This window comes from Macaca nemestrina, chromosome 16 (genome assembly GCF_043159975.1).
Source record: "Macaca nemestrina isolate mMacNem1 chromosome 16, mMacNem.hap1, whole genome shotgun sequence".
Lineage (NCBI taxonomy): Eukaryota > Metazoa > Chordata > Mammalia > Primates > Cercopithecidae > Macaca > Macaca nemestrina.
The window spans coordinates 96,294,506-96,317,672 of record NC_092140.1 but is presented as its reverse complement, the minus strand read 5'-3'; the positions used below and the strand labels follow the sequence as shown (position 1 = coordinate 96,317,672).

Sequence of the window (23,167 nt, the reverse complement as noted above, 5' to 3'; positions counted from 1 at the left end):
CTGTAGTCCCAGCTACTCGGGAGGCTGAGGCAGGAGAATGGCGTGAACCCGGGAGGCGGAGCTTGCAGTGAGCTGAGATCCGGCCACTGCACTCCAGCCTGGGCGGCAGAGCGAGACTCCGTCTCAAAAAAAAAAAAAGATTGCCAAGCTAAATACAATGAAGGCATAATGCGGTGGGGCAGGAGGTGGACCACCCACTAGGGAAGCCAGAAGGGTGACTGGCCCTGTTCTCCCAAGAAGACAGGAAACACTTTATTCCTGCTTTTATATCCAGCCCCCACCCGCCACCCACCCCAAACCCCCAATGCCCTTCCCTGCCAAACAAGCTTATCCTCTGCCCCTAGGTATTCCTCACAGACCTGCTGTCAGGTGACAACACCCGACCACTAGGAGCCCTGACCCTGACTTTGTCTAATCCCATCAATCAGCCATGATATTTGAGGTCATTGCTGGCCACGTGTCAGTTTGTGCAGAGTGGGGTGAAGACAGTTGGCTCTGCCATCAGAAGCTCCAGGGTTTGAACCCCACATAGTAAACTTACTCGTTCTTTAATGCTGGATAAGTTACCTTAGCTCTTGAGCCTCAGTTTTCTCACCTATAAAATGGGAATAAAAATAATGACCTCATTAGGTTGCTGAGCAAAGCGAGCTCATGTATATAAAGCACTGAGCATGGCAGGTCCTTCTGAGCAACTCCTACCCTCCCTACTTACCCCCAGATGCAATCTGCATGTGGATGCCACGGTCAAGGCTACATACAAAAGGGGGAGAGTGATGGCTTCAGCGCTGTGTTGGAGGGCAATCGAGTGGGCCATATTTGGTGAAATAAAGAGGGAGGTCCCTTCCAGCACCTGTAAAATCCCTGCACATTGACTGCCTCTGGTGCCTCTCAGGCAATAGGTTCTGGCATGTGCAAGAAGCTATGGAGAGTAAACTCCCCGCCATGCTCATCCTGGATGTTCTGCACCCAAGCCATTTTCTGAGGGTGGTCAGGGAGAAGTCCCACGCTGCTTGGATTTTTTACATCTGCCTGTGCTCAGTCCATGCCCTCCTGCCTGCTGCAGATCTTGGTTCAGCAGGGAAAATGTGGCGACCACAGCTTAATTGGTTGAAGATGGAGGCAGCAACCCTGCCCTACCCTTGAAGACCTCCGAGTACTCTAAGACTGAGAATAGCGCAAAGGTTCCAGTGGCTTCCAACCTCATCCAGGGTAAAAATGGTGTGGAGCCCTCCCCCACCCACCATCCTTATGTCTCTGATCACATCTCCTGCTGGGCTGCCTCACTGTGCTCACAGGGGAACCCACTCCCCGTTGCTTTTTCTAGAACATTCTAGAGCATCTTCTGCCTCACAGGCTTTGCATTTGCTGCTCTGTCTACCTTCCCCCTCCCTCACTTCGTTTTCCCTGTGGCATATCTCACTGCCTCTATCCTACCGTTAGAATATTAATTTACAGGGGCTACCTCAAGAGATCCCCCTCTAAGTTAATATTCTAACAGTGGGGTCCCTCTGGTCTTTAGTACCCAAACTTCAAAGAATATACACATTTCTCAAAGCAGTATTTTCTTCAGTCTACAGTAATAAAGGAAAAATGTACACATATGTCCTGCTAGCTCAATGTGACATCTTTAATAAAATGATGTGCAGGAGAATCTCCAGTTACAATTGAAATACAATTGGTAGAATGTCAGAAGTGCATGCAGGTGTTTTGAAAGGCAAGCTGCGTGACAGCAAGGACTGTGCATCTTAAGGTTTCTCCTTTCTCCAGTCTCAAAATTCTTTGCTTAGTGAATAGCAGTTCATTTCAGCAAATTGCTTTTTTTTACTCTAAAAATAAAAAGTTCCTGTAAATTTTACCCGTATTTTTGCTTAAAAGTATTGAATTCCTGGCTATATGTCTTATTTATTTGCCAGGACTCACCTTAAAGGTAAAGCTATGGGCCGGGCGCAGTGGCTCACACCTGTAATTCTGGCACTTTGGGAGGCCGATGGGGGTGGATCACCTGAGGTCAAGAGTTCAAGACCAGCCTGGCCAACACGGCAAAACCCCATCTCTACTAAAAGTACGAAATTTCGCTGGATGTGGTGGGCGCCTGTAATCCCAGCTATTTGGGAGGCTGAGGTAGGAAAATCACTTAAACCCAGGAGGCAGAGGTTGCAATGAGCCAAGATCATGCCACTGCACTCTAGCCTGGGCAACAGAGCAAGACTCTGTCTCAAAAGGAAAAAAAAGGTAAGGCTACGTATGGCATGGTGTGCAAACTGATTTGTTGCTGCACACAGGATGACTGTTAACAACCTTGTTAATTGATTAGAGACCAAGACAAGTGATGATTTAGGCATTCATAATAATATATTCTACGGGTGTTAACTGTGTTTAGGTTATCTGTTAGGGAAGTGACTAGAGGTTTTGGTGTTCTTGTAACACATCACCATTTCCTCCATTTAACATAAGAAGAAATGGACTTCCAGGCTGGGTTTTTGCACAGAATGTCTAATTTTCAGCAAAAGATTGCTGACCCTGAAACTGCCTTTGCAAAAATTATATGAGTGAGAAAATTACGACAGTAAAAGAGATCTGATTTAACTGACACCCCCATCTTGCCTTTCCCTTCATCATTCCTGGGCTTAGGCCAAGTTAGCTTTGAGACACATTTAGTTTACAGTTTAAATAATAACAGGCTTTCCCCCAAACTCAATTGCCTTTGCAAATCTAATGAAAGCCCATCAGGCTAGGGGGAAGAGAAGAGCCTGATTCGGGTAAGACGTAGACACAAATGATTGGCAGCCACTCCTGCAGATAACACCACTGTTGTAGATTTGCCTTTTGAGATATCTTTTCAGGATTTTTGCATGTCTGACACCCATGGCTCTACCTGGACCTGCCAACCCCCCTCTGGTGACCCCCACTGGCAGCAATTCAGTGTTAAAGGAGAGCTTCAACCTCCTATGATTTCATCTCCACCCCAACAACTGGCAGCGAGCACCCACCACATAGTCACTTCCACCCCTTTTCACAAACTGCCTTTGAAAAACCCTTAGTTAGGAACTAAGAGACTTTGGGCAGATGGACTTGAGTACGAACTCCATCTCCTACATGGTGTGGCCAGACTTGCATCTATTAAACTTTTTCTTGACTGCAATGCCGTGGTCTTCGTGCAGCAGGCAGGAAGAGCCCATCAGGCAATTACAACCTGAGAGGGGAAATGCCTGTGTTGTCCTTATTTGTTTTGCTTGATGTCTATCTACCTTCACTAACATGCAAGATCCATGTGAGCAGGACCTTCAATCTGTTTTGCTTCCTGATGCTTCCCGGAACATCGTAGGAGCTCAGTAGGTCCTGGTGAAGGCAAAATCTGTCTCTGGCACATTGGACTCTAGGAGGAGCTATCTTAGAAGGGATCGGCTACCTCTGGACTTAGCACTGGCCACTATTTGGACTCATACTCTCTGCATAGGCCACACTGAGGGGAAGTGTGGGAGGGGAAGACTGAAAAATCCGTGTAGCTCTGTGGCTTGCAGAAGATTCCCAAGGACCACAGGTTATACCTCATCCAAGCAGAGTTGCCATTGTATCCAAGCAAAGTTACCATTGTAGCACAAAAGCTCTAAAAGTGTATGTAAACTAGAGCGAGGAGGCTGCTAACATAAACTGAGTACCCACCATGTGAAGCAAGGATAGACACTGTATGCACACATCGTGCAGTAGGCTGCTTGTAAATGGCTCCTAATGATCCCTGCCTCCTGGCATTCACACTCTTGTACAATCCCCTGCTTTTGTGAGCAGACTGTGCCTTGCTTCACAATAAAATAGGGCAGATGAAATGGGTTGTATTTCTGAGGTCAGGTTATCAAAGGCTGTGACTTCCTTTTTGCTGGAATTCCTTTTCCCTCTGGCTCTTTTCTAGGACTTGCTCTAAGGAAATAAGCTTCGCTGTTGTGAGCTGCCCTCTGGAGACTCCCACAGGGCAAGGAATGAGGACCATCCCCAGCCAACCGCCATAAGGACCTGAGGCCACAGATATTGTTTGACCATATCTATTCAGTCACGGTGAAACCCTACTAGGTAGGGTTGGTCTAACCTAACACACCAGTGCTTTGCTGGGGAACTTCCCAGAGGAAGTTCACGGTCCTGGGCATGAGTCAGAGGGAGGAGGCCCAAGAGAACCTGAGGCCTGCTAACAACCACATGAGTGAGTTTGCAAGCAGCTCTTTCCCCCAATGAACCTTGAGATGACTGCAACCCAGAAGACACCTTGACTGTTGTCTAGGAGCCACTGAGTCAGAGGACCTGTTAAGCTGCACCAAGATTCCTGAGCCACAGAATCTGAGATAACCCATGTTGTTGTATTAAGTTACTAAGTTTTGGGGTCATTGGTTATACAGCAATAGATCACTAATACACATTATTTCACTGAGTCTTCATGCAACTCGCTTAACAGGTGAGGACACTGAGGCTCAAGGTCACACAACAGCTAGACCAAGATTCAGCCCCCAAACAGTCTAGGGTCTCATGCTCTACTTCTTTCCCACAGTCCCATTCCTCCTGCAGACCTTGATCGTGGGCATGGCAGGAAGGCCCCTGGGAGTCTGTTCTCTGGAGTATCCTGAGCCTTTCCACGGTCATTTTCACCGATTCCTGGTTGTCTGTCTCACTGCAGCATGCAACATAAAACCACATGCATGTCTTCAGAATCTTTCAAACACCAGGTTCAGCCCTTCAAACAAGGCTGTGCAACTTCAGGGGATGAAGTCTATTTTTATTTGTAGGAAGCCATCTGCCTTCCCTTTAGTTTAGAAATTTGACCAGAGCTGGAAAAGAATAAATAAATATTCGGGAATGGTGTGCAGTTGGGCAAGTTTCTCTCTCACACATCTGCAATCTCTTATTTTGTCAAAGGGACCCTACCAAGGATAAAGGAGGAATAAAGGATCAGTCTATTACTAATTATCAATACCTACAGTAAGGGCTCAGTGAAGCAGCATTAGTGCCAGGCTTGTAGAAGACACTCCTGGGGCCTGATGCCACAGGCAGTGAAGTGAAAGTGAGCCACCCTGGCCTGCGGGCTTGGCCTCTAGAGGTCCCTTTCCCTCCCTCCATTTGCAGAGGTGCATATTGCCCAGGTCATTGCATGAGGTCTCTTCCCCATCCCAGGAATTTGATCACTTTCAGTGTCCCCTCGTCAGAGGGCAGTCTTGGCCAGCATTGCCCCTGCTCTTGCAGAACGACTTGGCAATTGGGTGGGTTCCATCTGCACCAGACAGGAATCGTGTCCTCAGCCTAGCTCCTCATCCGAGAATAAAATCCTGAACTGGATAGCTTTTATTGTTTCTTAAGGAAAAATCTGCACTAACAAATGAAATTAAGTAATACAACCTGGCTAATTAGCCAACATCAATCACAAGATAGACTCAAAATGGGTCTCTTCTACAATGGTAGAAACATAGACCAGAATCACCCAGAAATATGTCCCCTCCACATTCTGCTGGGATGAGCTGCCCTTCCTACTCCATTTTCACATATACACGCTTGTTCTTGTGGAGAAGGTAGGGAAAGCCTCCTCCTTCAGACTTACTCTCAGGGCCGTGAACTCTTTCTGGGAAATTCCCCAGCAAAGCACTGTTATGATAAGTCAGATCAACACTACCTAGTAAGCTTTAGTTGTGTCCAAATAAATACAGTCAATCACTATCTATCCAGGAAGGGCGAGGTTATATAAGATAGAGTTTAGGGTTGTAAATAAATAAAAACTAAAATTAGCCTAACAAAGCTAACACGCTATTTTACCCAAGGACAAATTTTTCATTGACTACATGATAATCACACAGAAATGCAATGTATGAGTGCGATGGGTGTACTAACAAATAAGTGGTTGACCTGCTACAAGTGTTTACAATTTTTACTGTGTATTTGTAATCAAACACAGTGGTCCCCATTTTCTCTACTGTGATATGCATTTTAATAATTAAGCAAAAGACAAAGGTAGAGGTTAACTCTATAGACCTGGGTTCCACAAACCCCCACTCTGTCTCCCTGGCTCTGTCATCTTGGCAGGGAGAACTCACTGTAGCAGAAAAGCTTGTCCTCAAGGGCCTGGGCTCGGGGAGAGATACACCCAGGGAATGAGAGAGGTCATGATCAGTGGCCTTGGAGGTAAAAGAGAGGGAAGAGGCAATGTGGACTGATCAGGGGCCTAGAGAAGGAGGCCAGGACAAGGCCCTTCTGGGAACAGATACCAGAAGCATAAATGGGCTACTATTGAACAGACAGAACAAGCACAGGGGTAACCGGAGGCGGGACTCAGGCAGCTAAGAAAGTTCAAACTGGAAGAACAGACACCATGACAAGGGCAGGTCACAACCCAAGCCAGGTGAGCAGTGGAGACTCGGTCGTAGCCAATGCAAGTCACACACGGAGGGAAGATTAAGGAGCAACAGGCGTGAGCCTTTCTGAAGTGTTTGAGGTCCAAACATTTCTGTCCCACTGCAGAAACACCAGTAGCCAGTAACCAAAAGAACAATCAGGAAGTAGTATGTGCAGTGAGATGATTCCAAGTTTGAACTGGCCATGAGCCAGATATAGGGTAGCTACCTAGCTCAGTGACCTTAGCTAACCTTAAGCCACTTAGTAAGCCTCCATTTCCTCATCTGTAAAATGGAGGTAATAATAATAGCTAATTTATTGATTTGCTGTGACGATTCAAGAAGAGAATGCATTCAATGAATGTGCTCCCAGCACACAGTCAGTGCTTGACAAACAGAAAGTGTAGATGCCATTCCTATGAACAATAAACCCAAGAATGGCTTGCAACGCTGATCTAGTTCCGGGGTGGAGAGGAAGCCAAGTTGGACGTCTGTTGCCAGATGCCCGGTGATGCCTTTAAGATGCTGTGAGCAGGAGTCTTTTACAAGCTAGCTTGAGAGTTCTCCACAAAGCAGAATTAATTAGGTCATCCTTGTGATGCGCCCCATATTCCTCATCCTTGTCTTGATGCCTGAGCTTCCAGAAACCTCTTCCCCTGACTTCAGGCATCTGTCCAGGTCGGTTGGCCGCCCCCCAGATTTCCTGATGCTCTGCTCCCTGTCGGAACTTGGAACACCTTTCCCATCTATGTCCCAGGCCTGAAGTCATAGGAACTCTGGCTACAAGGCCCTGTGTATGTGTGAAGGGGGATTACCTGCATGGTCAAAATAGCACGTAGATTGGGGACAGTCCACCCAGGAGTGGTAGAACAAGGCATAATTCAGAAGTGAATTCTGAATTTCAAACATCCTGTGTTCCAGGATGTAGGTAAAGAGAAGCAGGATAGGGGATGGAGAAGGTGACCTTTGACATGTAATGAGTCAGGAAGACTCATCCTAGGATGGGGTGGGGATGGCTTCATGTTCCAGGGTGCCCCAGAAAGGCTGGGCCTGTGTCTGTCCCTCAAGGCCCAGCAACTCCTGGGACTAGGTCTTCAGTACTGAAGTGTGCCACTATTGGCCAATTTAGGGGAGGAACCCTTTCCTAACGCATCTCTTTCACAGCCACCCACATCTTCCCAGGGCCTCCAGCAATAAAGTCCTCCCTCTTCAGACTAGCAACCAAGCTTAAAATTCAGACCCAATTCAACTCAGTCACACTAAAGCATGTGTAATAATAATAGCTGATGCTTAGTGAGAACTTATTGTATCACAGGCAGATGTTTACTCAAATCATTGCATGTAATCCTCAACATAGCTCTAAAAGCTAATACCTGCATCGTACGGGTGAAGAAACTGAAGCTAGAGAGGTTAACTAAATTGTCCAAAGTTCACAGTTCATAGTAGAACAGAGATGAAAATCCAGGTTTGGTTGACACCAGACGTCTCCCTTTTAAGCACACTATCCTGTCTCTCTAACACAACGAACTGACATTGGATGATTTGCAAGAGGGCTTTGATGGGCAAGAGGGCTTGAGATAGCATGGATGGTGGGTGCCCGAAGGTGGGAGGGAGTAGAAAATGAACACTCACATGCCAAAGCTAAAGCCTCTGGCTTTCCAGTTTGCTCAGACCTCCATCCATGTGCCTCTGGCTAGGCATGTCTGAGAGGAAGTACCCAAAGATGGTTTAAGCTAGGGGCTCCCAGATGCTTGTAAGGCTGGGCCACGGTTCATACCCAGACCAACAATTATACCCACAGCCAAAAAGAAACCACTAGCCATGCCTCCTCCCACCTACACAAGCTGTGATCAGCAAGTTGGCACCATAAAGGCTGCAGAGACAGCATCTTGCAAATGAAGAAAGGTCAGACCCAGGTATTCTGAAGCCTAAGGACAATGGGCTTTCCACTATTTTTTAAAAATTATCAGGCAAACAAGTAATCATTTCATTTAAAATTTGAAAGCTTCAGGAGAGTAAGCCATGCAAATACATGCAAAGCATATTCTCTTACTCTTTTAAGCCCTCCCAAGCATGACCACTAGTTAAAGATGGTTGAAAGCCCATGTGCTGACTGCTTGGAGACGTTGCCTGGTGACCTTTCGGAACAACGAGCTTCAAACACCAAGCAACGTCATACCTAATAACAGGCTGTATTTCCAAACATTCATTTGTAAACAGGATGCTTTCTCCAAGCACACAGTGCTGGTTCAACACCAGGCTAGCCCACAGAAGCCCATGTGCCCACATTAACTCTAGCACACAACATCTGAAGTCTATGCTAAATATTTTGTAGGGATCAGCATAGCCACGGAATTTGGACTTTGCTCTAAATGTACTGGGAAGCTGTGAAAAAATTTTCTTCTGGAGAGTTACCTAATGAAAGTGATGCTTTGCAGCAGTTGATCTGAATGTAAGTTGAAGCAGAGAGACTGGTAAAGGTGACATTGCAAAAATCCAGTTTTGAGTTGATAAAGGATTAAAGTAGAGTGACTGCAACTGAAATATATAACAATTTATTTACATTGATTAATTAAACTAATTTTTAGTTAGCATTTGCTATGTGTCCTGGAGATTCACTCATTCATTAGACAAACATATATTGAACACCTACAATGTGGAGAGGACTGTGCTAGGCTCTGGAGATACAGTGGTCCCTAGCCTTATACAACTTTGCAATCTAGGCTGGGTATGGTGGCTCACACCTGTAATCCCAACACTTTGGGAGGCTGAGGCGGGTAGATCACCTGGTCAGGAGTTCGAGACCAGCCTGACCAACATGGTGAAACCCCATCCATACTAAAATACAAAATTATCTGGGCATGGTGGTGGGTGCCTGTAATCCCAGATACTACTTGGGAGGCTGAGGCAGGAGAATCTCCTGCGCCTGGGAGATGGAGGTTGCAGTGAGCCAAGATCACGCCATTGCACTCCAGCTTGGGCAACAGAGCAAGACTCCGTCTCAAAAAACAAAACAAAACAAATATTCAACTTTGCCATTTAGAAAGGAATAGAGATATTAAAACTTACAATTACCAGTGTGAGGCATGTTAGAAAGAGGAAGGTCAAGATGCAATGGAATTGCACAACAGGAGATTCAGTGGTGTGGATGATGATTGTGAAAATCAATCTTCCCCAAGGAAGTAGGACTTAAACACACATGGGAAGACTGAAGTGACGGCAGTCAGAATTAGAAGGGAGAGAGGAATATTTCCTACAGAGGGAACAATAAGTGCAAAGGTCAGGAGGTAGAAGAGAGTCAGCCATTTTGAAGAACTGAAGGACCCTTTAATGTGGAAGGAGAAAGCAAGCCAGAAAAGCTGGAAGCAGGTGCCAGATTGTGAAGGGCTCTGTGAACCATGGAAAGGAGTTCTTTTGCAATACCTAGGATTCCTGTAGTTTTAAACAGTATAGTTACACAGGAAGCGTTAGAGGAGGTGAAGGTTTGGTGGGGAAAGTTATGAGATCAGGTGGACAGGTTGAGTTCAGCACCTCCAAGATGAACTGGCAGGGACATGAGGCAGGACTGCAGAGATGTGCCTGGAAGTAAGGTCATCTGAGCCCATGATAAGGTTCTAGAGATTATCAGCATGGAGCTGAAAACTGAGGTCACCAAGGAGGGTGGGGTCACAGGGGAGGATGGGGTGCCAGGGAGGGTATTAAGGAGAAAGGGCTCCAGAGACAAGACAAAAAAGGCTGGGCAGAAACTAGTGTCTGGCAGGAGATAGGAAGGGGGCAAAGGTGACTATGCTTGTCCTGGTGACAGTGAGAATAATCTCATTGGCAGAGAGGGGAAAGCGAAGCGAGAAGCCAGAGCCAGATCAGTGGTAGCAAATCAGCAAGTGTTCAGCGATGACAGAGCTCTTCACAGTGAGTGTGTGTCTGGTGATGACAGAACTGTTCAGCCCTAAGGTGCTGCCCAGGCTCCTCCTCCTCTCAAGAGAGATGATTCATTGATGAACCGATACAGAGCCTGGCCATATTTAGTGAACACTTGCCACATGTTAGTCACTTTCCCCAGCTCTAGAGATAAAGGAACAAATCAGATAGAGTTACTCCCCCAAGGAAACCCAACCTAGATGGGGGAGATAGGCATGAAATGATCCATGCAATGTGACTGGGTTGATCATAGACACACATGCTGGTAACATCATTAAAGTCATGAAGGGAATAGTGGCTCCTCCACTTCCTAGAAGGAAATGTACTCTGGTGTCTGTGTTTGTTTACTAGGACTGCCATAACAAAATATCACAAGTTGGGTGGCTTATAACAACAGAAATTTATTCTTTCACTGTTCTGGAAGCTAGAAGACTGAAATCAAGGTGTTGGCAAGGCCATGCTCCCTCTGTAGGCTCTAGGGAAGACTCTTTCCTTGTGTCATCCTAGATTCGGGTGGCTCCTGGCAATCCTTGGCTTTCCTTGTTTTATGGCAGCATAACCAATCTCAGCCTCTGTCTTTGCGTGGCTTTCTTCACTTTGTGTCTATTCATCCAAATCTTCCTCTCCTTTCCCTTATAGAGACATCAGTCATTGGATTTAAGGCCCACATTAACTCAGTATGACCTCATCTTAACTTGACTTACTCAAAGACCCTATTCCAAACAAGGTCCCATCCACAGGTACCAGAGGGTAGAACGTAAACAGATCTTTTTGAAGGAAATAATTCAACCCACTATAGCATCCCTCTCTTTCCAGCGCCAAGGTCTTCGAAGAGGGTCTTTGCTAAAAGGAAATATGAATTGTATCTGATATATGGCCCTAAGGTCAATTTTGGGAAAGGATTTCACAGTTCATGATTGCTTTCATAAATTCCTTTCAATTAGTATGTGAATCTTATAGTATCTTATACTCTGTTATAGGGTCTATTGAAGCCTCTCTCCTTCCAAAGGAGAAAATCAAATTACTTTACCAGGAGAAATTCTAAAATAGAGTTAATTTTTAATCATATATGTCATGAAGCCTTGATATAGATGACTTTTCCTCAGCACATTAAGAATTCTCCAAGAACTGATACACCTTTATGGAGAAAAATTTAGCAAGGCCGATCAAATTTTAAGATATATCTGCCCCTTGAATCACCTGAGGTTAGGAGTTCAAAACCAGCCTGGGCAACATGGTGAAATGCCATCTCTATTTTAAAAAAGAAAAAAAATTAGCCAGGATGGTGGTGCATGCCTGTAATCTCAGCTACTTGGGAGGCTGAGGCAGAAGAATTGCTTGAACCTGGGAGGCGGAGGTTGCAGTGAGCTGAGATCATGCCATTGCACTCCAGCCTGGGCAACGAGTGAAACTCCGTCTCAAAAAATAAAAAATAAAAAAATAAAGATATATCTAGCTTTGACTCAGTGGATCTAATTATAAGAATTTATCCTACACATAGATAATTTCTTATACATGGAAAAGCAGCATAGTACAAGTTTTTTTTTTTAATCACAGCATTTTTCACCTATACAAGACTAGTTAAATCAATAATAATACATTCAGACAATTAAATAGGATCATAAATAAGGAGTTTACTTTCACAGGTAATACGAAGTCCAGAGACAGCTGGCCCAGCACAGATGCAACGGCTTTGCCCTGTCACCTTCCACTCCTCAGCTGGAGCATCCTGAGCGTGAACTAACTTCCTCATGCTCACATGGCTGCTGTGCCCTGGGCATCATAGCTGCTTTCTAGGAGGAAGAAGGAGAAAGGGGAGAAAGTCTATCTCTTTTTATCTGGAAAATTGCCTCTTTCCCAGAAGCTCCACCCAATACACTCATGCACATAACTCAGTGACCACACCCAGGTATGCAGCCACCCTATGTACAAGGGAAGTTGCAAGTTGCAATTCCTAACAAATTTGAGGTCAAGAAACAGCAACTAACAGTCATTAAGAAGAAAAAGGCAGCTCTGTATGTATTGCTACGAGTCTGGCGCCAATACATACTGTTAGGAAACAAATAAACACAACAGGTGCAGCGCAATGTGAACAGTATTCTACCATGTATATGTAACCGGTACCCCCCTTTTTCTAAAAAGTAGTTTAATGATTATATTTTCTCTCTTCTTTTCTCATTTCCCTAGTTCCCCACTTCCTACTTAGCCCTTTAGAAATGCAAATATAGCCTTTTACCCCATCCACCTTCACCAGAGACTCCCTACAGGGCAAGTTCATCTAACTCCTTGAAAATTAATAGTTGATTTACAGACCAAAGTATGCCTGCTGCGGAACTCTCACCCCTCAGAAAGTTGCCTCAAGAGATACCGTTGATTTCTATGAAACTCCCCCCACCAGGAAACCGCCTCAAGAGGTATAAAACTCTCCCCCATCTGGGGAGTTTCTGGCCTAGTCCTGCCCACAAAGGGACCAGTAGTCACTGCATAGTAAGTAGATAAGTCACTGGAGCTAATACATAGACCCCGCCGCCTTGCTCACTGCCGTCCCCCGCCCCACCCTGCCTTTTAAAAGTGCCTGCTTTCTGCTCCAAAAGCGAAGTGGTACATTTAAAGGGGACACCTGTGCTTTTTCCCCTAAGCTAGCTTTGAAAATAAATCACTTTCTTTATGCCATACATTGCCCTTGTTAATAGGACTCTGTAAGCGGCGAGCAACTAACCTGCATTTTGGTTACAATTTTGGTGACCCATATAGGGAGTGCTGCCTGCCCTGGGTGATCCAAGCCTGTCAACTCAGTTTCACTACTGGGCAAGGGGTTGCCTGTGGGTCCAGATGCTCATGGCTAGCACACCCTATGATGGGAGTGTTAGAGAATTTCCCAGCAGCTGCCATAAGCAGTTTTGTTTTGGGGGAACATCTCTTTTGCCTCCAGGCACGACATTTGCTGCCTTCAGTGGTTCATTGGTACAAAGAAAGTGACCTCTAGAAGAAGAAAAAAAAAGCCAGCAAATTTTGGAACTGGGTAAGTTTGTTGGAAATGTGCCCAATCACCGTATACCTCTTTTGGGGTATTGCTAGGGCTGTGCTCCACTTAAGACTTGGCTGCTAGTGACACCATTTGAGCATTTTGTGCACTTGTATTTGTTGGTATCTGCAGTACCATAGGTGCTTTGCTCAGATCAGACTCGGAGACCCATGAAGCCCTTGAGAACTGCGGAAGGGAATTCAGGATCTCACCCAGTCCCCTTACTTGGGACTCATTTGGAAGCAGGCTGTTTGTTTGCAAAGGTATTACTTTGTGTGTGGGCCCTGATCCCTACTTTATGGAAGATAAATGAGAATAGTGGGGGTAGCAGCCCCGCACTGTGTGGTAGCTATTAATAGAAGGCTCCAGAATTTCCTTTTGGTCACTACCTTCTTTCTTCTTCACCCTTCTTTCTCACACCCCACTTAGAAAACCTGCCTCCTACATGAAGGCGGGTTAGGTTGTATCTTCCTCTGTTTTCTTTTCTGCTTGTCTTTTTTGAGAGTGTATGTGTGTGTTTATGTGTATGTATATGTATCGTGTTATGTATTTTAGCCACAAAGTACACACTGGCTTGAGGTTAGGGAGTACTCATATGTTAAGTGAATAAGCCCAAATACTTACCTTTAACAAATAAGCTGCCTTTAAAATCATTGACAAAATAATATTAGAAATGTCTTAAGAATTGTCAACATACATTTTTGTTTGAATTTATTGATCAAGTGGTTTCACATTTATCTCTACCAGATATTATTAGGTGTCAAAATTTGGCATAAGAATTATAAAACTATAAGCCCAGCCCAAAATGGAATGATCTTTATGATACAGCTCCGATGACTGAAGGAACACCAGGATCCTTAGTCTCACGCGGATTTTGATAAAACAACATGGACACACATGGAGTGGTTTTTAAGGAGTGAAAAGTTTAATAGGCAAGAAAGAAGGAAGGAAGGAGAAAATAGCTCCCCCATACAGAGACCAAGGGAGGGGGGATAAGTGTCACGCGCATCCGTATGAAGAAGCCACCAAACAGGCTTTGTGTGAGCAATAAAGCTGTTGAATCACCTGGGTGCAGGCGGGCTGAGTCCGAAAAGAGAGTCAGTAAAGGGAGATAGGGGTGAAACTCACCAACCAAGCAAGTAATCCCACTGAACCCCTTTTAGGCTCTCTCTAATTAGATGTCCTAGGTCCTCCCAATTCTTAGTCCTTTAATACCTGTTTTTTTCTCCTTCTTTTATTCAGACTTTGTGTCTTCCGTTTAGTTTTTCAATTCATACAAAACCGCATCCAGGCCATCACCAATCATTCTATATGACAAATGCTCCTTCTAACAACCCCACAATATCGCCTCTTACCACAAAATCTTCCTTCAGCTTAATCTCTCCCACTCTAGGTTCCCACGCTGCCCCTAATCCCGCTCAAAGCAGCCCTGAGAAACATTGCCCATTATCTCTCCATGCCACCCCACCAAAAAAAATTTTTTTTGCTGCCCCAACACTTCAATACTATTTTATATTATGTTTCTTATGAATATAAGAAGGCAGGAATGTCAGCCCTCTGAGCCCAAGCCAAGCCATCGCATCCCCTGTGACCTGCACATACACATCCAGATGGCTGCTTCCTGCTTTAACTGATGACATTCCACCACAAAAGAAGTGAAAATGGCCTGTTCCTGCCTTAATTGATGACATTACCTTGTGAAATTCCTTTTCCTGGCTCATCCTGGCTCAAAAGCTCCCCCACTGAGCACCTTGTGACCCCCGACTCCTGCCCGCCAAAGAACCACCTCCTTTGACTATAATTTTCCTTTACCTACCCAAATCCTATAAAACGGCCCCACCCCTATCTCCCTTCACTGACTCTTTTCGAACTCAGCCCGCCTGCACCCAGGTGATTAAAAAGCTTTATTGCTCACACAAAGCCTGTTTGGTGGTCTCTCCACAGGGACGCACATGGCAATAAGAACAAAGAGAAAACCCCATGGGCAGCAGAAAAGTGGCTGCTTATATGAGGAGGCAGGAGGAGGTGGCGTCTGGTTAGCATAGGGCTCAGGGGATTGGTTTGACCAGGCATGTCATTCATGTAGTGGCCCACGAAAAACCTGGCCCTCCCGCCCTACCCTTTTAATATGTAAATGCAAGGTGCCATGATGTTCCACACACATGGTCATATGTGGGGGCAGCAATGTTGCCAGGCACATGTGAGGGCAAGGGGAAGAAGGAGGCAGTGGAAATCACCATGTTTGGGTGGACCCAGTTTCCTATGGCAGGCATTTATGTATCAAAGCTTGCTGGCCCGCTCTGAGAGCCAGGGTTTTCCTATTAGACAAGAAACGTTTCTGGAGCTGCATTAAAAGAAACAAAAACTTCCAAGGACCCCTTTTCCTCTCTATCTGCCTAAAATGATTTCTTAATAACTCCTATAACATTTATTTGTTTAAGCTTTGATAAGTAAGGCATTTAACATTGTTTAATGAAAACAGCTAAATCTTCTTGAGAAGTAAAGCCAGCTGGACTTCCTGGGTTGAGCGGGAACTTTGAGAACTCTTCTGTCTAGCTACAGGATTGTAAATACACCAATCAGTACTCTGTGTCCGGCTAAAGGATTATAAATGCACCAATCAGCACTCTGTAAAAACGCACCAATCAGTGCTCTGTGTCTAGCTAAAGAGTTGTAAACGCACCAATCAGCATTCTGTAAAATGTACCAATCAGCACTCTGTAAAATGGACCAATCAGCAGGGTGTGGGTGGGGACAAATAAGGGAATAAAAGCTGGCCGCCCCAGCCAGCAGCAGCAATGCTGAGGTCCCCTTAAATGCTGTGGGAGCTTTGTTCTTTTGCTCTTCGCATATCTGTTGCTGCTGCTCACTTTTTGAGTCCGAGTTGTAACACTCACCACAAAGGTTCACAGCGTCATTCTTGAAGTCAGCGAGACCAAGAATCCACTGGAAGGAACCAACTCTAGACACATTTTGAGTTTATTGACAAAATGCCCATGTGTTTAACTTTAAGGTTCTTACTTAAATGCCTGATGTTCACAAGCTTTAAAAACAGTTAACAGGGAAATAAAATAATGACCATCTTTGTGTAATATCTCAATTTTCCAAGGTAATTCTAAATAAATGTTTAAAATGGGAACATTGGGTACATATAAATGAGACAAATGCTTGTAAGTAAATTTTTAAATAACATAAAATCTTAAAATCATTTTGAATGCTTAATGTATGTCTGGTCAGTTCCAATTAAGAAAGGGTTATTATTCACGCCTGTAATCCCAGCACTTTGGGAGACCGAGGTGGGTGGATCACAAGGTTGGGAGCTCGAGACCATCCTGGCTAACATGGTGAAACCCTGTCTCTACTCAAAAATACAAAAAATTAGCCAGGCGTGGTGGCAGGCGCCTGTAGTCCCAGCTACTCGGGAGGCTGAGACAGGAGAATGGCGTGAACCCAGGAGGCAGAGCTTGCAGTGAGCCGAGACCGCACCACTGCACTCCAGCCTGGGAGACAGCGAGACTCCATCTCAAACAACAACAACAACAAACAAACAAACAAAAACACGAAAGGGTTATTATGTAGGAAACATGTTCCAAAATTGTGGAATGATTCTCATCTGTAAATATTAGTATCTGACAGGCAGTTCAGGATTTCATGCTTCCTAGGTTTATATAAAATATTCCAAAGAAGATATGTTCTTAGTGGGAAAAAGAATAATTTTGTCTAATTCAAAAGTTATACAAAAATGAATTCAAATTATGAACTCGAAAAGCTTATTGCATCCATGTAACTTGCTGTATTGCTTTTAAAGTCCTTGTGCTGTTAAGTTACAGGGCTTTGACTCTTGAGTCTAAAAGGGGCACATGATAATATTGTGGCTAGCTTTAATTCTCTTGAATAAAGTCCCTTGCAAGCTCAAAACTGACTACACTAGATTCTTGGGAAAGCAATAGCAGGCACCTTGTGCTATAGCTCAGTAGCTAAGCCTTTACCGTTTCACACTGGTGGCCTAGGTTCAATTCTGACTTTGGGAATAAGTCTTTTCTAGTTTGAGAGTTGTGAAACTTTTGCCATTTATTGATTCTTTTCCCCTCCATGGATGGCTTCTGATTTCCTGTCTTGAATTTTATTTTCTCTGAGCTACCTTAGGGGAAATCCTAGATCTTGTGATAATTGTTTGCCATTCTTTGAAGATACCTCATGCATCTGTAGTTAAGTTATAACCTGAGTTAAGGGGTATTGGTTCCACTTGAGAAAATATCTTTGGGAAGAAGAAACGAAAATCTCCAAAGCCAGAGAATGTCAGCCATTTGTCCTGGCTAAAATATGGTAATAAAATATTTTAAAATATTTTTTGAGAGCTCTGTAGTTGGAAATGACATAATTAGGCTAATATTTGGGCTATATGTGTACCGATACTGTTTTAAAGCCCTTACTCACCCTCTATAAACTTCTCAGTTGTTGGAATTCTGTCTCATTTTCCATTTACTCCTATCTGTTCCTCCTTCCTCTTGTATCTAATCTTTTCTCACCCCACCAGATTAGCTTCTGTCTGTATATATGTGTTGTATGTGTGATATTTATACAAAAGAGCTCTAATTAATTGGCTTAAAAATAATATGTGCTTAAACCAAATATATTGTCAGAAAAATAGAAACTTTAATGCCTTTAAGTCACAAGACTCTAATGATCTTTGAAAAATAAAGACAGTTTAAAAGGTCGTTGGTAAAGTTAAATAGAAATGTCTTCAAAGTTTAGACATTTGGTCTAAATAAGGCAGGTCAGATACTATTTGCTAAATGTTTTGAGGTCATAAACTTTTTCTATGATTCTTTAATAATTATTTGACCTATTTTACAGCCATTAGATTCTAGGTAAGGCCTGGGGACGTATGGAATTAGCCGGGTCCCCTGGCTAGGCTGGGCAGAATTAGTCATTGTCTGTCTTTATCCTGGGCTCTACAATCTGACACAAGATTTAAATCACTTACATAACAGGTCTTTCGCCAAAAATAAAAGTTGTTAAGAGTTAACATTTTAACATGTACTTGAGACTACAGGAGAAACAGTTTACAGGCAAAGTGAATAAGGAAAGTAGAATGTGTTTTCGGTAAAGGTTATAAGAAGGTATGAAAATATGTTTTTTGTTAAAGGGGATGTAATTTTGTATAATTCAGAGATTTTTAAGGATTGTCCTAACTTAAGACAGTAATTGGACAAAACTGAAGGTTTAAATAAGTCATAAAAGATTTGTGAAAGATTGATCTTGTAAAACAAGTTATGTGAGTGTGAGCAAGTTGGCTAAAATTTGAGGAGCATTATCTAGCTCTTCCATAAATTAAACATTGAAATAAAAGCACCATGATGCAGGGCCAGAATCTGAGCCCATTTGTCTGAATAACAGGGTTTTCTTAGAGAATTGATATGCTGTTTAACAGAAAATTGTAAAGAGTTATAAAAGGTTTATGGAAATCTTACCTTATGGTCAAAGTAATTAAGATCAGATAGATTTGTTTATTTATTTGTTTTATTAAGAATTGGGTTTAACGTTAATAGTAAATTAATGCAAAGGCAAAATTTGACTTTCTCTTTTGAACAGGATTTTCATATAATATTAAGAGATAACGAAAGGTTTTTGTTTGCCTTTCAAATAAATGACAAAAAAAGGGAAGAGAAAAGAGACAGATTCAGTTGGCCTCATGCTGTCTTTACTGGATTTTGTTTGGAAAGCTGAGTCTCCCTTCTATCAATGAGTAAAGATTTTTCCCTTTTACTTAGAGTGACCTAGGATTTTATTTTGTAATACCAAGTGTTTAAAATTTTGATATTTAACAAACTTTCCAAAGTCAAATTCTAAATTTAGTCTCTCTTTTTATTCACTTGGTTATCCCTTTTAGCTATTAGATACCCTAAAGTCCAAAAGAGACATATTTGGCTTACTTGGCATTTTAAAATCATACAGGAAGCATTTTCAAGTATGAAATGGTGTTTAACCTTCTTTGGATAATATTTATATAAGTGTGTTATTAGTATATGTACCAAAATTGTATGAGATTCCTGTGATTCTAATATATCTTAGTATATGTTATCAGTAGTAATTATGATTATTATGTAAAATTGGCATAGGTCACAGAAGTAACCAATTCCTAGTCAATTGTGTCTTTAACTATAACTGTTCTAAGACTCATCATCCACAATTACTGTTTTATTTTGATCCTTTTACAGGGCAGTTTATAATCAGATATAGAATTTTGAGGAGTACCCTTAAATGTAGCTTTCTGATAACTTTAGAGATTGCACCATTGGAATAGGGAGAAAAACTCTGGGATTCTCATGGAGAACTGATGTATTCATGAGGATTCCTGATCCAATGTTAGGCAGAACAGAAGTTAATTGAATAGACTTAACTAACAGAAAATTGAAATAATCTTTTATGACTTTTTAAAACATTTGCTGATTCTTTTTGTTTTGTTTTTCAGAGTCAAGAAAACCTTTTTTAAAAAGCTATTTGCAGCTTTTAACAATTGGGTAAAGTACATTTCCACGAGAAAAATTTGGAGCACATTTCTCTCTCTCTACCTGGTTTCCCCAGAATTTGAAAACTATTTGTAAGTATACATAATTTATGGCAGTATAGTTATTTGCATAAGTTCAATAGAATCTGTTTTCTTTTGTAACAGAACATCATTTAAGAAACTGGTTATTTTACCAAAGTTTTGACTGGAGTGGCATACTTTGAGGTTTAAACAGATTGCATTAAGGAATCAAAGTTGACTTACAGAGCCAATAAAAATCCCCGTGGGAAAGCTGGCCTCATACTTTGGCTATACAGTTACTATACAAGGTGTCCTGACCTGTGGCAAGTAAAGAATGTCGCTTTCTGATGGGCCCAGGAGCTTCAAGTTATCCTGGGACCTCAAGGAGAGGAAATCACTCAATCCATACAGATACCTGGAGGCACAGATAAATCTGTGGTTGGGCTGAAGACTTTAAAAAGTCTTATCTGAGATTCCTATGGAACAAAGTTCCAGCAAAGCCAATTTTTTAAAAAGCCTATATGGCAAATAATTATTCTTGTTATACTTAATGCAAAAACTCAGACCAAGTATAATGAGACTAAAATATATTTTTCAAATAAATTTGTTCTACTATGATTTATCTTTAGTAAAAATGGGCACTGGAGAGAGAAAAATTATATGCCAGGTCCTAGCCTTGTCCATTGTTTTTCAAATTTTATCTTTTTGCAACTTGGACTGAATCTTGAATTCTTTCTGGGCTACAAGTCTCAAATTAACACTTTCAAATTTTTCTTCCATTTTTCTGATTTGGACTCAATGAAATTACTCCTACATTATTGTTTGTAGTATGGCAGACTGCCACTGCCTTCCTCCTCTGTACCTAAAGATGCTTTGGGTCTAATATCTGGATAGATTGTACCCAACATTAACTTTTGTTTTTCTTCTGTTTCCATAGAAATGCCATTATTCAAAATCTATTTGCCTTCATGAAGTGCAGAGGCCTAGCCCACCTGCAATGCTACTTCCCGGATGAGACACAGCTCTTTAAGCTGGTCCATTCTCAAGAACTAGACAGGGCTTAGACCACTTTCATGAGTATTCATAGCTCCTTCTTTAGCCCGTTAAATATATATACTTAGCCAACCTGTCATCGTATCTGGTTAGAATTGGCAGTGGGGAAGCTGCATAATTAAGAATTCAGGAAATGTCTCAGATAGCTCTGTAAAGCCTGCACGAACAAATCAAAGCTATGTCTGACCCACATTGTCACTAGGAGTTAGCATCCTGGCCCAGTCAGACCATCCTGGTGGCAAAAGCTGCTTGTAACATTGACCCTGATTGAAGGGATAAGCATATCCCTCTGTTGCGGAGTTTACTGCTGTTATGATCTCTCTATGGGAATACAAGACAGGTTTCCCAGAGACTCTCAAGATTACACACCATATTGCTTCAACAAACATCATCTGTAAGTCCAGGTACTCATGAATATTTCCAACTCAAAGTAGATCAGTTCCATTCTGATGCCCAGTGACTACCCCCACTTTCAGCAGGATGTAGCCAGAGTAAATATGGCACCCAAATCCCATAGAAATGGAATGAAACTTGGCAGTCAGAGATTGTAACTGAGTCTCCCATTTTTCTAAGAGGGAGTTTAATTATTCTCTCTCTCTCTCTGCCTCCCTTTTCATTTCCCCGGCTCCCCACTTCCTACTTAGCCCTTTAGAAATGCAAATACAGCCTTTTACCCCTCCCTTCATCAGATACTCCCCACAGGGCAAGTTCATCTGACTCTCCTGAGAGATAACAGTTGATTTACAGACCAAAATATGCCCGCTACGGAGCTGTCCCCCATCAGGAGGTTGCCTTGAGAGGTAACAGCTGATTTCTGTGAAACTCTCCCACTAGAAGACTGCCTCGAGAGATATGAAACTCCCTTCCACCTGGGGAGTTTTGGCCTAGACCTGCTCAGAAGGGTACCAGCAGTCACCACCTTGACTGCATGGTAGGTAAGGCACTGGAGCTAACAAATGGGCTCCCTTGCCTTGCCTGCTGCTTTCTGCTCCAAAAGTGAAGTAGTACATTTAAAGATGGGACACCTGTTCTTCTTCCCCTAAGCTAGCTTTGGAAATAAATCACTTTCTTTATACCACACTTCACGCTTATTAATTGGACTCTGCAATCTGCAAGTTACTAACCTGCATTTCAGTTGCATGTATACTTAGGATATTAAGGGGGGGCTGTGTGTGTAGGTGCACACCTATATATTCCGATAAATGCACAGAATCCCTAGAAGGAAATGCAAATTATGATAACAGTGCCTCCAGGAAAGAGCCATGGGAGGCTGGGCACAGAGCACAGAGGGAGAGTTCCTTTTCACTCTGTTCTTTTCTAATTTTAAAGTTAAAACATGCACATGTATTATCGATTTAAATATTAAGTAATTTTTAAAAGACAGAAAGAACCCCTCAAGAATAACAAAGCTTTTCCCCTTGTCATTAGTATTGTGTTAGTGTTGTGAATGATGGGGTCCAGGATATGTTACCCCGAAGTATGGCACTGTTACCAAAAAAGTACCAGGGTTTATTCACCTAGCAAGTAGTAAACTACTCTCCATGAGAGCCCAGGTTGTTATCAATAGAAGGTTTATTACTTGGCTCAAGTAAGGAGGGCACTGGGAGTATTCTTCGAAGCAGTCTCTCCCCTAGGGAAAGTGACGGGAGGGTTTATGGAGTGATGGAGAGGGGAGAGGGTGCATCGTCACATGTAGAAGAGGGATGTCAGTGGTGTGGGTACAGTGAGTCATCGTGCCAGTGCAGAGGTCACACATTACGGTGAGGAAACTGTAGCTCCTCGGGGGAGGCGACTTCATCACGGTAATGAGGAAAGGTCACTTGCTTTCATCTGTAAGTTGCTGGGATCTGTCAGGAGCTGGTTGAAACCACCAAGATGACCTCATTCCACAGAGGGTTTGGGGAAGAATAGGCTTCAGGGCAGGAGGCTCTAAAACAGGCTGATTGCTCAAGTTGATTAAATTTCTATAATCCTTGGAGACCCTCCCTCAATGCTTTTAACACCTTGGCATTTGAGAAAACAGCAGAGGCAAGAAGGCTACCCTCTTCTCTCCAGTTTTTCTTTCCTGAAGCACGTCATAAAACCTAAGAAGGTCATTCTCTGACTTTCTGCCATCATTTTCCCCTGAAGCAGATCTTAAGACCCTCATTTGAAAAGTGTCCTTTCTCTACCCAGAGGAAAGGAACATCCTTACCTCTCAAGACACAGGGTCACAGAGAAGAATCTAACAAACAGGCTTTGCTAAATTCCTCCCCATTCATTACCTTTAAATCATTA

General features: G+C 43.0%; 1 protein-coding gene across 2 annotated transcripts in view; it reads right to left on the bottom strand.

The window, feature by feature from the left end:
• Positions 1-328: 328 nt before the first annotated feature.
• The window catches only part of LOC105485958 (katanin catalytic subunit A1 like 1), a 256,796-nt gene continuing 233,957 nt past the window's right edge, over positions 329-23,167 (bottom strand). Inside the window, exons 11-12 of one of the 2 annotated variants that reach the window (XR_011614928.1) lie at positions 8,778-8,900; positions 329-595 (exon numbers count right to left, since the gene is read on the bottom strand). The gene's annotated coding sequence lies outside the window, so the exon portion shown is untranslated. Of the gene's footprint in view, positions 596-8,777; positions 8,901-11,893; positions 12,074-23,167 lie in introns of those variants that run through there. The other variant, XR_011614927.1, reaches the window with a different exon arrangement.